Here is a 20,975-nt window from a genome sequence, read left to right on the forward strand (position 1 = left end):
AACATGCAGCAATCTGGCAGACCTTCTCAGGGGAGTAGCAGAGGGATCCACCTGTCAGATGGAGGCATATGAACATGGCCTTCAGGAGGCTGAAGGTCCGCTCAATTATTCTCCTGGTTCACCCATGAGCAGCATTATACCTTTTCTCAGCCCCTGTCCTAGCATTCCTTACAGGGGTCAAGAGCCACAACAGGTTTGGATAGCCACAGTCGCCTTCAAGAATTGAGGAACAAACATTAGCCTTGCACAATGGTACGGGGATGACTCCTGAAGGCATACACTGACATGCATTGGGTGGGAACTCAGGCTCATCTATTAGCCACACCCTGTGCCTCTGTAGTTGTGCCATCACATTTGGGATGCTGCTATTCCTCAAAACGAAGGCATCATGCACCGACCCAGGATACTTGGCAGTGACGTGATGTACCGGTCAGCGAGGCACACCATTTGCACATTGAGTGAGTGGAAACTCTTCCAATTCCTGAACTCCTGTTCATTTTGCCAGGGGGGGACAAATGCTATATGTGTTCCGTCAATGGCCCCAATAATATTTGGAATATGTCCCATTGCATAGAATCCAGCCTTTGCAGTGGCCAAATCTTCCACTTGGGGGAAAGCGATGTAGCTGCACATGTGTTTGAGCAAGGCAGACAAAACCCTTGCCAACACTATTGAGAACAGTGACTGTGAAATTCCTTCTGCCAAGCCCACTGTTACTTGGAAAGAGCCAGTCACGGGAAAAGGAGCACAGATAGAACCTGCAAAGGAGGGGGTATCCCAGTGGGATGACAGATATCAGATATCAGATCAGGCTCCAATTGAGTACACAGTTTTGTGATTGTGGCCCCGTCCAGTCTGTAGGTGAGTATCATGTGCCTGTCATCCAGTGTAGCCAAGTCCACAAAGGGTCTGTACATGGGGGCTTGCCTTCTCCGCCTATTCCTCCGCAGTGGTAGGTACCTAAGGGACACATGAGTGAGAAGGGAGTGACAAACTGAACAATGGAACTACCACTTCAGTGTACATTGAGCTTGTATGTAATTGGACTATTTAAATGACAATGTATGTACAATTGACAGCAATGACTCAGTTTTCAATTTCAGAATGTTGACCAGCATGGCAGAAGGCGGTCTTGCACCGCTGTGCTATTCCTCATTGCTTTCATGGGGCTCTATGGAGTACAATGTTCAATGAGGATCACCGGCGGGAGTAACGGTGTATACCTCCGCAGACGTGACAGCCAATTTCTGTCTATGACCTGACTTGATTCCCGACTTTCCACAGGACAACACATCCACTGCGTGTGCTACTGTGACCTGAGACTGGAACCTGCCATCGCCCATGTGACAAGGGAAAGGGGCCCTGCCGTCACTTCAGAGGAGTTGGAGTGCCTGGTGGATGGGGTCCTACCCCTATATGGACATCTGTATGGGCCTCCAGACCAAAAAGTGAGTACACCATGGGGACGATGCATGCAACAAAGTTGCATGGAGATGTGTGTGTGCTGGCAGCGTGTAATTTGGGTGGGGGTTATGGCTGATGGTAGTGTACATGCAGGGCTCCGGGTGATGTGTTTGCCATTAGAGGGGAAATGGTATTTGTGGGCCATATGTGTGACATGCTGGATTGTGTGGTTAATGGTGTCCTCCTGTCTATATTTCCTCTGCAGGCAGGCACCCATCAGAAGAAGGTATTGTGGCGTGCAACGCCAAGGACGTGCGGACCCTGGGGGTCTATGGCAGGCAGAGCACCCACTGCAGGAAATGGTGGGAGGACCTGAGACGCTGGGCCCGGAAGACCACGGAGGCCCAGCTGGGGATGGCCTCCCAACGAGGGAGGGGTGCCCCTTCGGAACCCGACCCCCCTGATGGCCCGCATACAGGCGGTGGCCTACCCAGAGCTGGATGGGCACTTGAGGGCAGCACAGCAGCCACAAGGGGGTGGTTACAGTGTGTATAACTACTATCTTTGTGCCTGGTATGGGATCCTGATGGTGGGTATCAGTTAGTGGGTGCCCCTTAATGCCAGCTCAGACATTGCTGTGTGGTCCAGCTCAGTGTAAATGACAAAATATGTTAACTAGCTAGGTGGCACTCCATGTCAGACAGGGTTTAGTAGGTCCCAGGAGGGGTGCATATGGCGGTGGTTGGCTCTCATTTTGCTGTGGTACCTAGCCAATGGAATGCCAGTGCGGTGCATAGTGGTCAATCTTGATCCCTGTGTGTGATGGTAATGTGTATGCCATCTGTGGTGTTGGTGCTGTAATTGACCCAGCGCTCCCTTTATCTCTCCTCCCCTATTTTCTTCTGTCATCCTGTCCATGTGTGCATTAGCATCATCTGGCGGAGGAGCAGGGGCACTGGCTACTGAGGGAGCTGCAGCCCACGGGACCAAGGAGGCAGAATCCACTGTCGCGAGGGGAGCATCATGGCGGGGACAGGAGGTGACAACACTGACTCTGATTCCTCCTCCGCTGGAAGCTCCCTGGTGGTGGCAGACACCTCTGGAACCCCCCCAGCTACAGGTAGAGCTGTGACCCTCCCGGACCAGCACCGCCCTCCCAGTAGACTCCCACTGAGTTGCCAGTGCCCGCTCACCCAGGAGGGTGGGCATCTCCTTCGCCCCAGACCCCTCAGGCCCTGCCCCAGTCAGCCCGACTGCCCTCGGTGAGGAGGCTATTGACCTCCTGAGATCCATCTTTGTAGGACAGTTAACCATAGTGAATGCCCTCCAGGGGCTGGCATCCCAGATGCAGCAATGCAGTGCCTACCTGGAGGACATCCAAAGTGGGTTGGCAGCTCTACAGAGATTGTTTCAGACTCTGGTCTCCTTTCTGATGGTAGCCAGTGTCCCTGTCCAACCGCCCCCCCTCCAACTACCACTTCCCAGTCCCAGACTCCTCAACCCCATCCCATCCCACGCACACATACAGACAAGCATGTCACAAAACGTCATACAAGAGTGGTACAGACAAGTGGTACAGACAAACACAGGCAGCACACTTCAAGCCACAAGCACTCACACAAACAACAGACAGTTGCACAAACAACAACATCCACTGCCTCCCCCTCTTCCTCCTCCCTCACAGTCACATCCACACTCACACCTGCATGCACTGCATCTACAGCCACCACCATCACCACATCATGCAGCACACACACCTCACTTGCAGACACCTCCACAACATCCATCCACACATCCTGTTTGTCCTCTCCCACCCTGTCTGCCCCCCTTCCAAGAGACACAAACGCTCCCACTCAGACACCCAAAAGCCATCCACCTAACGCACGCATACTGTCCATGCATCTGCACCCAAGTCCAGCAGACGTACACGTCCTACAGCCACTCCCTCTACCTCCACTCCCATCCCTCCTCTGACATCCCGCCCCAATGTACCTAAGAAGCTTTTCCTTGCCCAACTTGACCTCATCCAGCACCTCAGCCAAACATTCTGCCACTGCTCCCACCAAAAAGCAGCTGCTGACACAAAGGGGCCCCTGAGTGTGACAACAGCCACTCCTAGTAAGTGCACACCTCCACCTCAGAAAGGGAGGACTAGGTGTTGAAACCCAAGGGACAGAGGACAGGGTCAGTGGAGGCACCTCCTAGACCTGGAGGCAAGGACCCAGTCACATGCAAAGGCAAAGGGGACCCGTCACAAGAGGGAACACATGGATCCCCTCCACCACCAAAAAAAGCCAAGGATCCCCCTCCACCACCAAAGAAAGCCATGTGGCCCCCTCCACCACATAAGAAAGCCAAGGAGCCCCCTTTACCAGCAGAGGGCAAGGAACCCTCTCCACCAGTAGAGGCACCCAAGGAGCCCCCTCCACCAGCAGAGGACAAGGAGTCCTCTCCACCAGCAGAGGCACTCAAGGAGCCCCCTCCACCAACACAGGACAAGGAGCGTTCTACACCAGCAGAGGCACCCAAGGAGCCCCCTCCACCAGCTGAGGGCATGTAGCCCACCCTCCAGGGACTCTTGGGCAAGGAGTCCCCTCCAGAACCAGTGGGCATGTTACCCACTCCAGAGACTGTGGCCTTCGACTCCCCTCCAGAGAAAGTTGGGCAAGGAACACTCCCCCAGAACCAGTGGGCATGTTAACCACTCGGGAGACTGTGGCCTTTCACTCCCCTCCAGAGACTGTTGAACAAGGAGCCTCCTCCAGAACCAGTAGGCATGTTACCCACTTCTGCTGAGGTGCCCCCCACCTCCCTTCACCCTGAGGTGCCTGCCCATTTCCAACATGCTGCCCCTGAACAGTGGAGTCTGGATTATGTCAGGAGTTAAGTTGGGCCTTGGACTGTGCCCTGTGGCCATGTGGTCCTTTGGTACTTTGGACTGGCCATTGGCCCAATTGGGACATCGACACCTGCATTAACATTTCATGTTTCATTTTGGTGGCTGTTGGAAGCAAATTGCAGTGTTCGTGCATCAGAATTGTTGTCCTTGCATTATTTTCACGTGGGTCCTGTGACATTCATTTTACTCTGCACGTTTGCTCTTAAATACTCCTAAGCAACATTCCATACGGGCCGGAATCTCGTCCCTACATTGGCTCCCAGTGGATAAAAGGATTCAGTTCAAGGCCCTATGCCACATTCATAGAGCCATATTCGATCATGGTCCTGAAATGCTCAAAACTCTGGCATCTGTCTACATCCCAGCCAGGCCACTCAGATCCTCCTCAGCTATGCTGGTCATAGTTCCAACAGTGAAGAAAGCAAGATGGGGAGGAAGATCTTTGTCATATCAAGGTGCTCTACTTTGGAATAACCTTCCTCTTAATATCAGATCAAATTCACAAGAGATTTCTTTTAGGAAGGACCTGAAAACCTGGTTATTTAAAATGTAATTCCTACACGAATAGAAACAGTGACAAATCCGTTATTGCAGTATAAGCGCTACGAGGCCTCTGGGCAGTTTAGGCGCTATATAAGCAATTATAACATAACATAACATAACATAACTCTGCAGCTGGTCCTGTGTATGGTGTGTGTGTGAATGGTGTTATGTTGTGCGTGTGTGTGTGTCACTCTCCTTTTCCTCCATCCCTCCCTTGTGTGCTAGGTGGCTGTACTCAACGTCGTCGTCTTAGTCAGCGTTGGTGTTCCAGGACAGCCATGGCGTGGTAGAGCATCGGGAAAACTTGGAGTTCTGGTTCCATGGTGCCGGCAGAGTCCTCTGTGTCGCTGATGGTGAGTCTTTTGTTTTCTGTACTGTGTTTCTGCCAGGCTTTCAATGGCGTTGGTACCGTCCCGGAAAAGCTGTTAATGGCTACCGCCATGGTCAGTGGTGTTTATGCCCTGGCGGTTGGTGCGGTACATTGGCTGTCTATGGGAGGGTTCACTGCCATAGTCATAATTTAGCTGTAATTACCGCCAGCCTGTTGGCGGTATTACCGCCACTTTAACAGTCACCAACAATGTCATAATGAGGGCCATAGCCTTTTCACATTTTCATGTCTGCAAGGTTGATGCAATTTAATTATTGCAAATTCTTTAAGAATGGCACCTGCTTTGCAGCGCTATGAAATGGAAGAACCTGTATTACCAAGCACTATATAAAAAAAAGAGTTATTCTCAGACTGCCCCGACACGCACCACGCAAGAAACCCTAGGAGAGAGGATGTGGCGCAAGGGCCAGAGCTGCCAACTTTGGAGCTGAGGAACACGGTTTGAGTCTTGGTGCTGGTTCAACATCCGGTGTTTTGGGGCAAATCACTTAGGCCCTCATTACGACCCTGGCGGTCCGTGATAAAATGGCTGAAATACCACCAACAGGCTGATGGTAACTACCGCCAAATTATGACCATGGCGGAAAGATCTCTGAAAGACAGCCAATGTACCACACCGACCACCAGGATGGAAACAAGAGCCACCACGGCGGTAGCGGCCTACAGCCAGGCAGAAGTCAATGTTCCGCCCACCATATTAAGACCCTGCAAACTGCCACTTTTTCTGGGGCGGTACCAACAACATCAAAAGCCTGGCAGAAACAGACCTTAAAAGTGAAAGGACTCACAATTGGAGACACAGGGAAGAACCATGCGGCCATGTGTTTCCGATAATATTCTACATCCTGCTCCACCGCGAACACCAACGCTGGCGAAGACAACGGTGGTGAGTACAGCTGCCTAGCACACAAGAGAGGGGGGGAGGAAAAAGAGAATGACACACACAGGTACAACACACACCCCACACACACACACCAGACACACAACCAGATGCACAAGAAAACAAGTTAATCTCCCTGAATCGCCTGAAAATGCAAGGACAAAACAATTTTGCCAAAGTGTTTGTAAAAAGATCAACATAGTAGAAATAATAATTTAGTCAATATAACAGATATATACAAATTTACAGAACAAGGGACACAGCCCAGTCCTTCTTTTGCGTGGGCCACATGGCCACAGGCCAAAGTCCAAGGCCCCACTTGTCACTTGCTTCAACACGGAGAGAACACTGCAGGGGAATCAGTGGGTAAACAGACAGGCACCTCAGGAATGGGGGCACCTCAGCCTGGAGCAGAAACAAGACCACTGGTTCTGGAGGGGGCAACATGCCCTGTGCTTGATCCTGTGGAATGATGGGCCACAGTCTCTTGAGTGGATGTCTTGCCCACTGGTTATGGAGGGGGCAACATGCCCTGTGCTTGATCCTGAGGAGAGATGGGCCACAGTCTCTCGAGTTGGTGTCTTGCCCACTGGTTTTGGAGGGGGCAACATGCCCTGTGCTTGATCCTGGGGAGTGACGGGACACAGTCTCTCAAGTGGGTGTCTTGACTACTTGTTCTGAGGGGGCAGCCCGCACAGCAGCCCATGGAGGCAGGATTACATAGTGTCTGCCGGCAATGAGGGCTGCACTGTGGTGGTGCTGCTGGTGATGGGAGGCTTCTGCACATCCCCTGCACCCTCGGACGGATGCACTGTGGTGGTGCTGCTGGTGGTGGGAGGCTCCTGCACATCCCCTGCACCCTCAGACAGATGCACAACCATGGTTGGTGGTGGGGGCTACATCACAGCTGCTGGTCCAGGCTCTTTGCCCTTCCTCCCTGCTGGTGCAGGCTCCTTGGCCCTCCTGCCTGCTGTTGCAGGCTCCTTGCCCTTCCTCCCTGCTGGTGCAGGCTCCTTGGCCTTTCGGGTGGCAGGTGCAGGCTCCTTGCCCTGCTAGCCTGCTGGGGCAGGCTCCTTTCCCTTTAGGCTGGCTGGTGAAGGCTCCTTCCCCTTCAGTAAATGTGGCCTGCATTCCTTTCCACCACGAGTGGGTGTGGATGGAACTGGGCCCGTGGATTGTGTGGCTGAGGTGCTTGGCTGGGTTTGTGATATCCTGGCCATACATGCAGGTCTGGGTCGGGGAGGGGTAGGGAAGAGGCCAATGGTGGATTGGAACAGTTTTTTAGGGACAGTGGGGTGGGAAGAGGGAGAAGGAATGGAAATGGAAGATGAGGGAGTGGTTGCTGGAGGTGTCTGTCTTTTGGATTTGGGTGCAGGTGCATGGGTTGTATGCTGTTGTGAGGTGAATGGCTGTTGGGTGTCTGAGTGCTTGTGTTTTTGTACTTTAGGAGGGGGGGCAGACACAGTGGGAGAGGACACAGGGGATGTGTGCATGGATGTTGTGGAGGTGTCTGCCTGGGAGGTGTGTTTTCTGCTTGGTGTTGTGATGATGCTGGTAGTGAATGATGATGTAGTGCATGCAGGTGTGAGTGTGGACGTAACTAGGTGGGAGGTGGAGGAGGAGGAAGAGGGGGAGGCAGTAGAAATACTGGATGTTGTTGTGTCTGCAACTGGATGGTGTTTGTGTGAGTGCCTGTGGGATGAAGTGTGCTGCTTGTGTTTGCCTGTGACACTCTTGGGCGTTGTCTTGTATGCATGCTCATCTGTATGTGTGCCTGGGATGGGTTGGGGTTGAGGAGAATGGGGCTGGGAAGTGGAAGTTGGAGGGGGGACGGTAGAAACAGGGACAATGGCTGCCATCAGAGAGGAGGCCAGAGCCTGAATCAATCTCTGTTGGGCCATCAATCCATTGTGAATGCCCTCCAGGAATGCATTAGATTATTGCATCTGGGCCTCCTCACTCAGGGCAGCAGGGCTCACTGGTGCAGGGCCTGAGGCGCCTGGGGTGAAGGAGATGCCCACCCTCCTGGGTGAGTGGGAACGGGCAACTAGATGAGGGGCTTCTGGGAGGGCGGTGCTGGCACAGGGGGTGGCAGCTATACCTGTAGCTGGGGTGGTCACAGAAGTGTCCACCACCACCAGGGAGCTTCCATAGGAGGAGGTATCTGTGTCTGATCTGTCCGCTCCAGTCTCCGCCGTTGTGCTTCCCTTCGCCATCCGTCCTAGTTGTGCCCTCAGCGTCGGTGGAGTTGTGCCCTCAGTGTCGGTGGACTCTGCCTCCTGAGTCCTGTGGGATGCAGCTCCCTCCATCACCGGTGCCGGTGATCCTCTGCCAGATGATGCTAATGCACATAAGGACAGGAGGACAAAACAAGAAAGGGGGGGAAGAGACAAAGGATACACAGGGTCAGTGGCTGCACCAACACCACCAGTTGGCGTACACAGCACCCTCCCAAACAGGGATCAGGCCTACGCACTATGCATTGCACTACCAGTGATATTGCTAGCCACCGAGGCATGGGGAAGGGCACACACCGGCAAATGCAGCACACCTGGGACCCACGCAACCCTGCCCAGTAGTGGATGCCTACGAGCTAGGTAGCAGGAGTATCTGTTCAGTACACTAGCCACCAGGGGACCTACACTGCAATGTCAGGCCTGGCCTAGGGCACCTACTGACACAAATCCACCACCCGGATACCACCCTACTGTGCATAAGTTGTAATGATCGGCACTGTACTCACCCCCTTGTGGCTGCTGTGAGGCTCTCAAGCACCCATCCAGCTCTGGATAGGCCACCGCCAGTATGCGGGCCATCTGGGGGTCAAGGTTCGACGGGCACCCCTTCTTTGTTGGGAGGCCATCCCCAGCTGGGCCTCTGCCGTCTTCCGTGCCCAGCGTCTCAGGCCCTCCCACCGTTTACGACAGTGGGTGCTCCACCTGCCATAGACCACCAGGGTCTGCACCTCCTTTGTGATGGCACACCATATACTGTTCTTTTGATGGGCGCTGACCTGCAGAGGCAATACACACAGGAAAATAACATTAGACAAACAGTCCAGCCTGTTACAGATATGGCCCACCATACCCGTTCCCATGACCATTGAAACACACATGGCTGAGCACACAACCTGTATGCTGCCAAGAGGACAACCACCCACCCCCCTTACAGGAGGCCTTCACACACACCACTCGCATCGTGCCCACAGTGTACTCACCTGTTGGTCTGAAGGCCCATACAGCAGTCCGTACTGGGGTAGGACCCCATTCACCAGTCTCTCCAACTCCTCCGAAGTGAAGGCTGGGGCCCTCTCCCCAGTCACACGGGCCATGGTAGGTTCCAGACATAGGTCACAGCAGCATATGCAGTGTACGCCTCCTCCTATAGAAGGTCAGGTAGCAAGTGAGGAATATGATAGAAAATGGTGGTCACGTCCGCAGCGGTGCATTCCGTCATCGCCGGCGTAGATCACCATTGGCCACTGTACCCCATAGGGCCCAATGTTAACCAAAGAGGAGTTGCACAGCGGTTCCCAACTGCCTCCCGCAATGGCACACAACATCAGCGGAATTATCTCCATTCCACCTGTCCCTCCACACAGGACAGGCGGACGCCATTTCAGGGGTGGGGGGCAGGCCTCTGGAATAATACTGCGTCACAAGAGATATTAGCACATATTGGACAAATCACCATGACCCATTACATGATTACAGGATGCAAACTACTTTTGTAGCTCCAGTGTTCAGTTTGTGACTGACTCTTTTGTCCCTTAGATTCCTACCACTACGGATGAATAGGAGATGGAGACATATCCCTGTGTACAGACCCCTGGTGAACTTGGCAACACTGGAGGACAGGCACATTATCCTCACCTATAGACTTGACAGGGCCACAATCACAGAACTGTATGCCCAATTGGAGCCTGACCTGATATTTGCTATCCGTCACCCAACTGGGATCCCCCCTATTGTGCAAGTGCTATCTGTACTCCATTTCCTGGCATCTGGTTCTTTTCAAGTGGCAGTGGGCTTGGCAGCAGGAATGTCACAGCCAATGTTCTCAAAAGTGCTGATAAAGCACATGCGCAGCTACATTGCTTTCCCCCAGGTTGAGGATTTGGCCACAGTGAAGGCCGAGATTTATGCAATGGGACATATCCCCAACATAATTGGGGCAATTGATGGAACACATATTGCATTTGTCCCCCCCGGCAGAATGAACAGATGTTCAGGAATCGTGTCAGAGTCACCAGATCCTCGGGGTCTGTGCATGTTCCCAACACGTCCACCACTGAACAGCTCCAAGGCTCTGATAGATAAATCACAGAGACTGAGAGAGTTCAAGAGGGTAAGAGGGGATTAGGAAGGGAACAGCTGGGAAGGAGACCTGTAGTAAGAAAAAGGTTAGAACACACAATAAGAAAAGTATATCTTCTGAAATCAATACTAGACTATGATTCTAAGCCTAGTCACTCTGAAAACATGAACAATCTAAGAGTTCAGTTTAAAATGACTAAGATTCAAGATGGCCGGATACTTGTAGGGGAATCAAGATGAATTAAATGAAAACTTTCTTATTCAAATACTTTCCTTTACATGAGAATCAGAAAAACATTCTGACTAAATTTTAAACCAGTCATATAAATCCTGTTTTGAGAATGTATACTAGGACCATACAATATTGCATCTAGAAACTCTGGCCTTCTGTGTACTCTTAAAATGTTTCAACACAAATTGCGCATATTGCAGATATATATATATACATATATATATATAAATATATAGTAAACACCATAAAAGGATTGTGCAACCTGGCTGAGGGACAAAGACATTTACAGATAGTGTGGGAAGAACAGTTGCGTGAAGCTAGAAAGGATAGTGAGACATTGCAAAATGCCCTTAAAAGTCAAGACACTATCATAGCGCACAATCAGTTGGTCCATGAGACAGCCATTCAAAAGTTGACAGACACCCTAGCCACTACGCGGGTCCATCCAAATGTACCCAGCTCTGTATTGCAGAAACTTCAAGAAGGAGAAGACCTTGAGGCCTTCTTTATGAATTTTGAGAGGGATGCATCAGCCAATTGGCCACAAGAAAGATGGGGACAATATGTGCCCCCCCCATTGACAGGGACTCTACAAGCCGCCTACCAAGCTGTAAATCCCAGGGGAACCACCCCATATGGGGATATCAAGAAGGCTATCTTGGAGGGAGTAGTGTTTGATAGCAAATATTATTGCATAAAGTTCAGAAAAATCAGATAGATACCAATGGAGAATCCTAGAGCGCTGTATTATAGAGTACAAGATTTAGGATTAAAGTGGTTGAGTCCTATTAGCACGAATAGGGAAGAGGTGATACTGATCATCTTATTAGGACAGTTCTTAGATTCTTTACCTAGTCAGACACGTAATTGGATCAAACAGCATCCAAATGCCACAACAATTACTGCCATTGAACTGGCCTGTACTTTCCACTGGGCCCCTGATTTTAGGATAACCCCTCTTAAAGGACAAGCAATAACAGCCAAATCTGTTAGCACTACTCCAAGACCTAGATTGCCGAAAAGTCCTGAGGAGAGTCCCAGCTCACGCTTTACAGATAAAGAACCGAATCAAAGTCCCCAATGTTATCATTGTGCGGAGTGGGGCCATATTGCACGTAACTATCCACATCGACTTCCAAAACCTGAATTAATGAAAATTGGAATAACCAGGGGCAGGGTGCTCTGCACGACCCGAAAAACAACTTGACACTCCACAGAGATGTTAGTAATCAATAAACCTATCAAGGTATTGGTTGAATCTGGATGTAGTCAATCAGTGATGAATGCTGAACTACTAGAAAAAGAACTATGGCAACAGGATGAAACAGTATCTATTTGCTGTATCCACGGGGACATGAAACGTTATCCCATAGCGGAGATTACCATAAACTGGAGAGGATGGGAAGAACTCTTACTACTAGGGGTGATATCCCACCTAGTTGAGGATATAACCATAGGTACTGATTATTGCGCTTTCCCTACGATCTTGGAAAGCATCAACGGAGATCATATACCATACTCTTGGCTCAACAATGCTCCTTTCTCCCACAGCGCCATTAATCCGGGTAAGATAAAGGTGAAGCTGAGCAGACAAGAGAAAAGAAAACAGAGGAAAAAGTATCAAATAGGCAAACAAAACAATTCTATTCCTGTATTCCATGCAGAGAAACCCATGTTAACGAGTCCACCACCCTTCCGAGTCAGTTGAAGGGAGGACCCCGCGCTGAAACACGCTTGGGCTACTGCAGTCACAGAAACAACAGGGCAGGTAGGTCCTTACTTCCTTGTCCAAAACGGCCTATTATATAGGATTGTCCAACAGGGTATCGAACAAAAGACTCAATTTAGTAGTACTCACCCCTTATCGCATACAGGTACTCCATTTAGCCCATAGTCAGGTTGGGGGAGGACATTATGGGCAGAAAAAAACCGAGGAGAACCTTCTCCGATGTTTCTATTGGGCAGGGTTTTTTTCTGATATACGGAGATTCTGTGCACAATGTCCTAGATGTCAACTCATTAACCCAGGAAAGGTCCGGAAAGCCCCACTCTACTCTTTACCTATTATTTATGTTCCTTTTCCTAGGGTAGGAATGGATTTAGTGGGACCTCTGACTCCCTCGCCCGAGGATATATGTAGCTTTTAGTCCTTGTGGATTACGCTTCCCGTTACCCAGAAGCTATCCTGCTAACAAGCATGACTACAAAAAGTGTGGCCCATGCTATGGTTTTTTTTTTTTCTCAAGTGGGGTTCCCAAAATAAATATTAACAGATCAAGATATGGCTTTCATGTCTCGCCTTATATCCCAGATATGCCAAACCCTTGGGGAAAAAAAACACATTCGCACCTCCGTCTATCATCTTCAAACAGACAGACTAGTGGAGAGATATAACCGTACAATCAAACCCCGTCTAAAGAAAACCATATCCGACTCAGGAAGGGATTGGGATAAGAAAATACCATTGGTTTTATTTGCTATCCGAACTCATGTACAGGCGTCCACCGGGCATAGTCCGTTTGAGTTAGTTTTTGGTAGACAACCTAGAACCCTTTTAGATATGGCTGCGGAGAAATGGGAAGAGAAGGAAACGGAAAGTACCCTAACCCTAAGACGCACGAATGGGGAATAAAACCCCAGACTTACCTCCTGTTCCTGTATCCTTTGTTCTCTCCTCATGCTCCGGAGTGATGCCCATGGGACCCTGAGCTGTACCTAAAGGAAAAACAAATTAGAGGACATTAAGAGAGAGAAAGAAAAGGAAAAGGAGACAGAGCATTACAGAAGAAAGAATAAAATAACGAGGAAAAGAAAAAAAGGAAAAAGACTGGAAGAAGGAAAGCAGAGATCAAAAGAAGAACGTTGGACACGATCAACCGAATAACCTAAGGAGGGTAACCAATAAGTAGAATGAAGAAAAGTGCCATATTATACATCAAACCCAGCGTTCTTTATTTTGAGAGACCTTAGGAGGGGACTGAAGTAGAAAGAGGGTTTTTGTAGACTAGCCCACTACAGGTCCACTGTCTCCCAAGTTAGTCAGAAGACACATTGGACCCAGAAAGGTTCACAGAACAACCACCTGTGAGCAGAGCCTTTATGTTGTCCGTAGAACAGCAGGATCGACTAGCCGATCTTTATTGTCTTGAAGTGCCTGCGGATGTAGGAGAGTGACTCCTCTCCAAGGGAGATTCCTTCTTTTTTGGGGGATGCAGACATAGTCCTTGTGACCCTGGAGGATGAACAGCCACAAATGTTGCAGATAGCTTTCAGGAACTGGAGAAAACAATGTTGCATTGGGAGCCCTTCAATGGGATACAGTCTTGCTTCAGTTCCAAAAGCAGACCAGCATTGGTTTCGGAGGCCAGAAGCAGAAGATGTGTTGCAGAGAGTTCCTTGAAGAGTCTTGCTCGACAAATCTGTGGACTCACCCTCAGGAAGCCCTAAGTAACCCTAAAAGGGGGTTGGTCACTCTCTGTAGTGACCTACCTATCAGAGGCAGTCAGGGATGTCATCTACCTGGCCTAACCAGTCAGATGATCCCAAGGGCCTCTGCCCACCTTGGTTCCAAGATGGCAGAATCAACCGGCCATCTGACAGAGTTCTGTTCACCTCCCTAGGGGAGGAGCTGGACAGGGGGGTAGTCACTCCACTGTCCTTTGTGTAGTTTTGCACCAGAGCGGAAACAAGGGGTTCCTGAACTGATGCAAACCTGATTATGCAAGGAGGGCACCAAAAGTGCCTTTCAAAGCAGTCTGGTGGCACTCAGAGGCCACCCCACCCCAGCCCAGAGACACCTAATTCAAAGGGAGAGGTGGTCACACCTCTCCCTCGCAGGAAATACTTTGTTCTGCTATCCCCTGCTTGAGCTAGGCTCATCAGCAAGAGGGCAGAACAGTGTCTGGGTTCGGCAGCAGTGTAGGCTGGCACCGAGACCCCTTAAGAGTGCACGGAAAAAACTGGTGGATCCTCTAAGGAACCCCCATAGTACATGGGATCATGCAACTAACACTGGAATCGGTGTAGTTGCACAATTCCAACATGTTTGATACCAAACATGTCTAGGTTCGGAGAAGCCATTATTTAGTTGGTCCACCCATGTTGACCAGTGTCCACTACATGCCTCAAGATGTAGTAGACACTTACAAAGCCCAGGAAATAGAGTGTGGCATTTGTAGGGGTACCCTGCTCATGCAGGGGTACCCTCCATTTAGGGACATGCACCCTGCTGTTTGGCTGAACGGCCTACCCGAGGGGTGACTTACAGTGTCAATGTGCAGTGACCATGATATAAGGCAAGCTTATATCGGAAGTGAAAGGTGCATGCACCACTCCATGCAGGATGCTATGGCAGGCCTGCAGACACAGTCTGCATGGGCTCCTATGGGTGGCACAATATATGCTGCAGCCTATGGGAGTCCCCTGGGGTACCAATGCCCTGGTTACCTAAGTACCATATACTAAGGACTTACGTGGGTGCACCAGTATGCCAATTATGGGGAGCAAAGGTTTACCAACAACCAAATTTAGAGGAGAGAGTACAGATATTGAGGTCATGATGTGCAGGATCCATGTGCACTACAGTCTAAGCTCACTGACACCAGGCAAATATTGGGGGTAACTACATCAGAAAGATACCACTTTCCTACACACACACACACACAAATATATATATATATATATATATATATATATATATATATACACACACAATCACATATATATATGTGGCACCTCACACTTTATAATTATGAAATAAAAAACCCTTTTTAAAACAGCAAGTCAATGTGTACCAGTTTGTGCCGTCTCTTGGATGTGTCCAAAGGAAAAGGTCATGTATTGGGGCAGGAGTCCTGGGAGAAAATCATATATTTCACATAGACTTTTTGTATTGCATGTTGCACCAAAACGCCAGAACGTATTTTAATTAATTTTCACAATAATACTGTAAGTATACTGTGCAGATAATCTTTTCTTCACATGGCAAATACATTGGTTTAGTGTTTGTTAAGTTACATGGCAAAACACCTTAGTGAGAACAGGTCTGGTGTTAGTACAGCACTACTACTGCAGTACATAGCAATGACATCACAAATTATAAACGGGTACTTACTGATAGTCCACAATTAAAAGGCAGCCATGTTCGATTAGCAAGAGCTATTTGGCTCTGTGCTTTATATGAACATCAACAATAGAAAGTAAGAGGTTATAAATGTACTGTCTGTAAGCTTCAGAAAGAACCATAAGTTAGTAATGGCAGGGATATGCCATTTAATAAGTAAATTTTTTTTTATGTATGGACTATTGTGGTAATCCACACTAGTACCACATTAGTTTCTAGGAAGTACTGTAGTACCAATAAAACTGAAAAATATTTGTTGCACATTATTAAATGATATTATAAATAACATAGGATGGCTCTACTGGAGCCTTTGGTTGTTTAGAAAAGAAATAAACTTAGATATGTTGGGCAAGCCAGTATTTCGGGTCTGAAAGGGAGATATGGTTTCCATATGCGGTAGAATGGACATCATCTATGAAACTCCACTCTACACTACTCCAGTATACTCCGCTAAGCTCTTCCCCACTCTGCTCTATGCCAGCCCACTTTACTCCTTTCTAGGGTTTGCCACTCCATTGTATGCTACTCCACTCTACACCACTCCACTCTATGCTATTAAAGTGTTCACCACTCTACTCTAGCCAACCCCACTACACACCCCTCCACTGTACTTCACTCAACAACACTGTATTTCAGTGAATGTTAATCTACCCCCTCCAGTGCACCACACTATATCCCACTCTTTAGCACTCCAGTGTACAACAATGTGCTAGTATCAGTGAAAGTCTACCTCACTCTAGTTTAGCCTATGGAACTGTATGACACTCTACTCCACTGTACGACATTCCTCCTAACTACTTCTATGCCACTTCAGTCCAAATTTCTGCACTCAACTCTATGGCACACTACTCCACTCTATCCTACGACACTACTCCACTGTACACTACTCCACTCTACGCTACCCTATGCCATCCTACTCTACTCCCCTCTATGCCAGTCCACTCTACCACACTGTACCGCACACTACTCTTCCCCATGCTGCTCCATACTATTTCACTCTATAACACCGTAATCCATTCTGCAACACTCCACTGTATGACACTTTCCAAGACTATATGACATGCAAGACCACTCCACTGTATGACACACTGCTCCATTCCATAACAATTCAGTCCACCGTATACACTCCAGCCACTCTACTCCACTCTACAACATAACACTCCATTCTATGACACCTAGCTCCACTCTATCCTACGTGACTCCACTAGAATTCACTTCACTCTGCTCCACAATATGATACTTTACCCCAGTCGATGCCACTGTTTGACACTCTACATTGCTCTACTCTACGGCACTCTTCTCCACTCTACCTAACCCTCATTCTACAAAACAGTTTGAGACTCTATGCCACTCTTCCAAACTCTACTTCACTCTATCTCTGTACATTCCCTTACACAACTCTGTACTCTGCTTTATCTCGGACACTCCACTGTACAATACTCTACCTTACGAGACTTTCCAACATGTTACAACACAGCACTCCACTGTACTCTACGAGACCCCACTCCAATTTATGAAACTTTACTTGACTTTCTACTAAGCCACTCCACAGTACCTCACTTCACGCTATTGTACTCTAGTAGATTACCTGTACTGTATGACACTTTACTCCATTATTCACTATGCCACTTAACTCTACTATGTTCCACTTTGTTCCACTCTATGACACTACATTCTATGACACCAGACTGTATGACACTGTCCTCCACTGTACTGTACAACACTGGACTCTATGATTTGAAACACATTTTTATTAAAAATAGAAAAAATTGAAATTCAGTGAAAAAACAAAGGTGAAAACGTAGTTATAATTAGAAAAGCTTTATTTTTTCTTTCTATGCAAACCAGACTTAAATGTCACAAACATTAGATGTTTTAAAGTTTTCGATACTCCTTAAATGTCTAAGGTATGCGCCACATTTAAATTGCTATAACTTTATTTCTTCTTTCTAAACAAACCAAACTTAAGAGTACACAAACATTAAAAATTTAAAAGTTGCAATTACACCTTAAATTTATAATTCATGCACCACTCTTCACATTATTATAACTAGCGCTCCTCCATACACAGTGTTTTCAGCTCGTTAATCAGACAGCAATAACTATAAATCACCACTCTACCATGCACTGCTTATACCCTTCCATATAACATCACTTTTATCATCAGAATTTGTAGCCTTTATAGCAACACTTATGCCATCTCAAGCACCATCATTTCTGAGAACACAGTGCGTGGTAGAGTGACATCTCTAAATACACACATATTTACATTGTGAATTATTCAAGGATTACTTTGCTGAGGCTCCCTGGAAGTATCCTATTTTGCAGACCTGGCTATTGTGGAGCCTTAGGCTGTTAAACACAATTTCTCTGAAAAAGTGCATTTGACTGTTTTACGTTAGGGTGACTAAGGGCACTATACACAAGTAGTTTTGTACTGATCATACTTGATTACACATCCATGAAACATAATTGATCGGATTCTTTGGGGATCTTCACTAATACTTTGTCTTTGGATTCACAAATAATGTAAGTATATGTTGAGTACAGAGGGCCTTTTTTACAAGGTCTGTGACGAAGGGCGGGGCAGAAAGTGCATTGCTGCACCTCCCTGCACCACCGGGAAAGGGCAGACATGCACTGTATCTACAAGCTATGGCGTATTTCTGCCTCTCCCCTGTGCTGGTGCACAAACTGCTGCCATGCGCCAACCCAGGCACCCTTGCACCATGGTGCACGTGTGACTGCATTGTGGGGATGATTGATTTTGTGCAGAAAGGGATCACAAGAGATATTTTCCTCTTTCTATATGTGCTGCATAATGCAGCAAACATAGAATGAGGAACAAAGAGGGAGAAATAGAGAGATTTCTCCCCGTTAAATCACTCTTACGTCACCCATGAAGTGGTGTAGGAATCTGACGCATTCCCAGCCTTGTAAATCTGGTAATGTGTCAAATTCCTTTGGGTTTCATGGGTGTTGCTTGGGAGCACCCCAAGCAACACCCATGGAACACCACTTTCAAGCAGTGTTATGGGTGAAAGGGTTCCATATTTACAAGGCTATGAAAAGCCACGCAAGGTGACTTTGCTGTGTCTTGTGATTATGGGACGCTGCGCCACCGGAGCGGGAAACAAAAATGATGCTCGAGTGGCGCAGTGTGCCCACAGTCTGATAAAGCTCATAAAAGCTGGGTTACTCTCACCCAATTGTAAAATATCTCAGAAATGTACTACAAAAAAATTCTCAACCTTTGTTTGTTGAATGGGTGAGAGTGGTTTCCGGCTGAATTTGTCAGAGCTGGGAGTTTTCAAGACCAGCTTAATGTTATGGCGTAGGAAAGTGTGCACTTCATTTTTGGAATCATGTGTGGTCTAAATGAGTGTTATTATTCTATCAAAAGTGCAACTCCCAATAAATCCAAAGAGTAATGTCTCTCACGGATCAGCTGCCCGAAAATGAACCTGTCAGCCCCTATAAGAATCCTCTTCTCGCCTCCTGACCCACTACCTTATTTATTGCTTGGTGTGTTAGTGTCTCATCTCACCTCCCTTCTAGTTTGGTCAAACTTTTGCATTACCTTTCTAGAATGTTCAGTTAACCCCTGCCCTCATACATCAAACTTCACAATTGGAAGGGGTCAGTTTTCTGCCACTGGGTTTTATCTTTTAAATGTCAACCAAAACTTATAATGCCTGGTGAACAGCTTTTATTTAGTTTTCTGAATGTGTTTGGAGCTTTGAGAAACTGACTGCTCCAGAGAAATGGTGAGGCGCTGAGGGACGAATTGCACATACATAATATTAACGGGCGCGTATTTAACGTTTGATCACCTACGCCCGAAAGTGCGTGAAATAAAATAGGGCGCTTGTTGCCTCCTCAATCAATCAGGGATTTGTAAAGCGCACTACTCACCTTTGAGAGTCTCAAGGCGCTGAGGAGGGGAGGGAGGAGAAGGCAGGGGCAGTAGCAGTACTGCCACTGCTCGAACAGCCAGGTCTTGAGAAGTTTCCTAATCAATCAATCAGGGATTGGTCCACCCATGTACGTTATTTAGATTTTACTAATTTTTTATGGCATGGATTATCCTCAGTGGTAAGAGTGTGTTCTACGAAGCACACAGACTTTGATGTATATGAATTCATGGAAAAATGAAAACCACATTAGAGATAACAGAATCATGGAAAACTAATTTTAAGGAAATAAATTTTTTAAGGAAATATGGATAAAAAGGAAACATTTTAAAGGAAAGATAAATGCAAGAAATATTAAAAGGTACATTAAATTTGGGTGGAGTTTAGTACTAGTGAGGCCTTTTATGTGCCAGGCGTGAATAGAGCTTAGGGATGCTGAGGTTTATTAGGGACCAGAAATGGGCAGAGTTTAGAGGCATCAAGGTGTTTTTTGGGTTCACAGATGGGTGGAGTTTAGGGCTGGTGACGGTTTCTAAGGTTCAGTGATGGGTAGAGTTTAGTGGTCATAAAGCGACTTTAGGGTCAAGGAATGAGTGGAGTTTGGGGACGGTGATGGGTTTTCGAGAAAGTGTTGCAGTTTATGGACCAAAAGAGTTTCAGGGTTTAGGAATGGTTGGAGTTTAGATGTAGAAAGAGTTTTTGGGAGTTCTGGGATGGGTGGATTTTAGGAGGGATGACGGGTTCTTAAGGATCACAGATTGTGTGGTAATCAGGGATAGTGAGCTTTTTTTAGGGTTCAGGAATGGAGGGGAGGACAAAGTGGGAGCTGCAAAATATCCAGGCCCCCTGGTGATGCACACTCGGCAGAACAGCTGGTAGGGTGTTCCCAACTTCCTCCATTGTTCTAATTGCAGAATCTTGGCAAAAAGTTTTCTATGTCGCAAATTTTAGGGTGAGGCAGGGGGAGTACACTCTGATTCCAGCCACCGGTTCCAGATGCTCAGGAACAGTACTTGGCAGTCAGGACTTACTCCACCAGAAGATACCAGCAGAGTCTAGAGCAGGTCCAGTAGAAACTAGTCAGCTGGCCTCTTTCAAGAAAGTAGGTTTCTTGCAGCTTTTATGTCCCTATAATTTAACAGGAGGTCAGCCAACTGACTCATGGAGTCCACTTCTTACTCCTTGGCACAAGTAGGCACAGGTCCAACAGCATTCTGAAGATGGTGCCCAGGGATGCCATATTTATACCCGCCACTATCTTATGGTTAGGGGTG

The sequence above is a fragment of the Pleurodeles waltl genome, chromosome 8, assembly GCF_031143425.1.
Source record: "Pleurodeles waltl isolate 20211129_DDA chromosome 8, aPleWal1.hap1.20221129, whole genome shotgun sequence".
NCBI lineage: Eukaryota > Metazoa > Chordata > Amphibia > Caudata > Salamandridae > Pleurodeles > Pleurodeles waltl.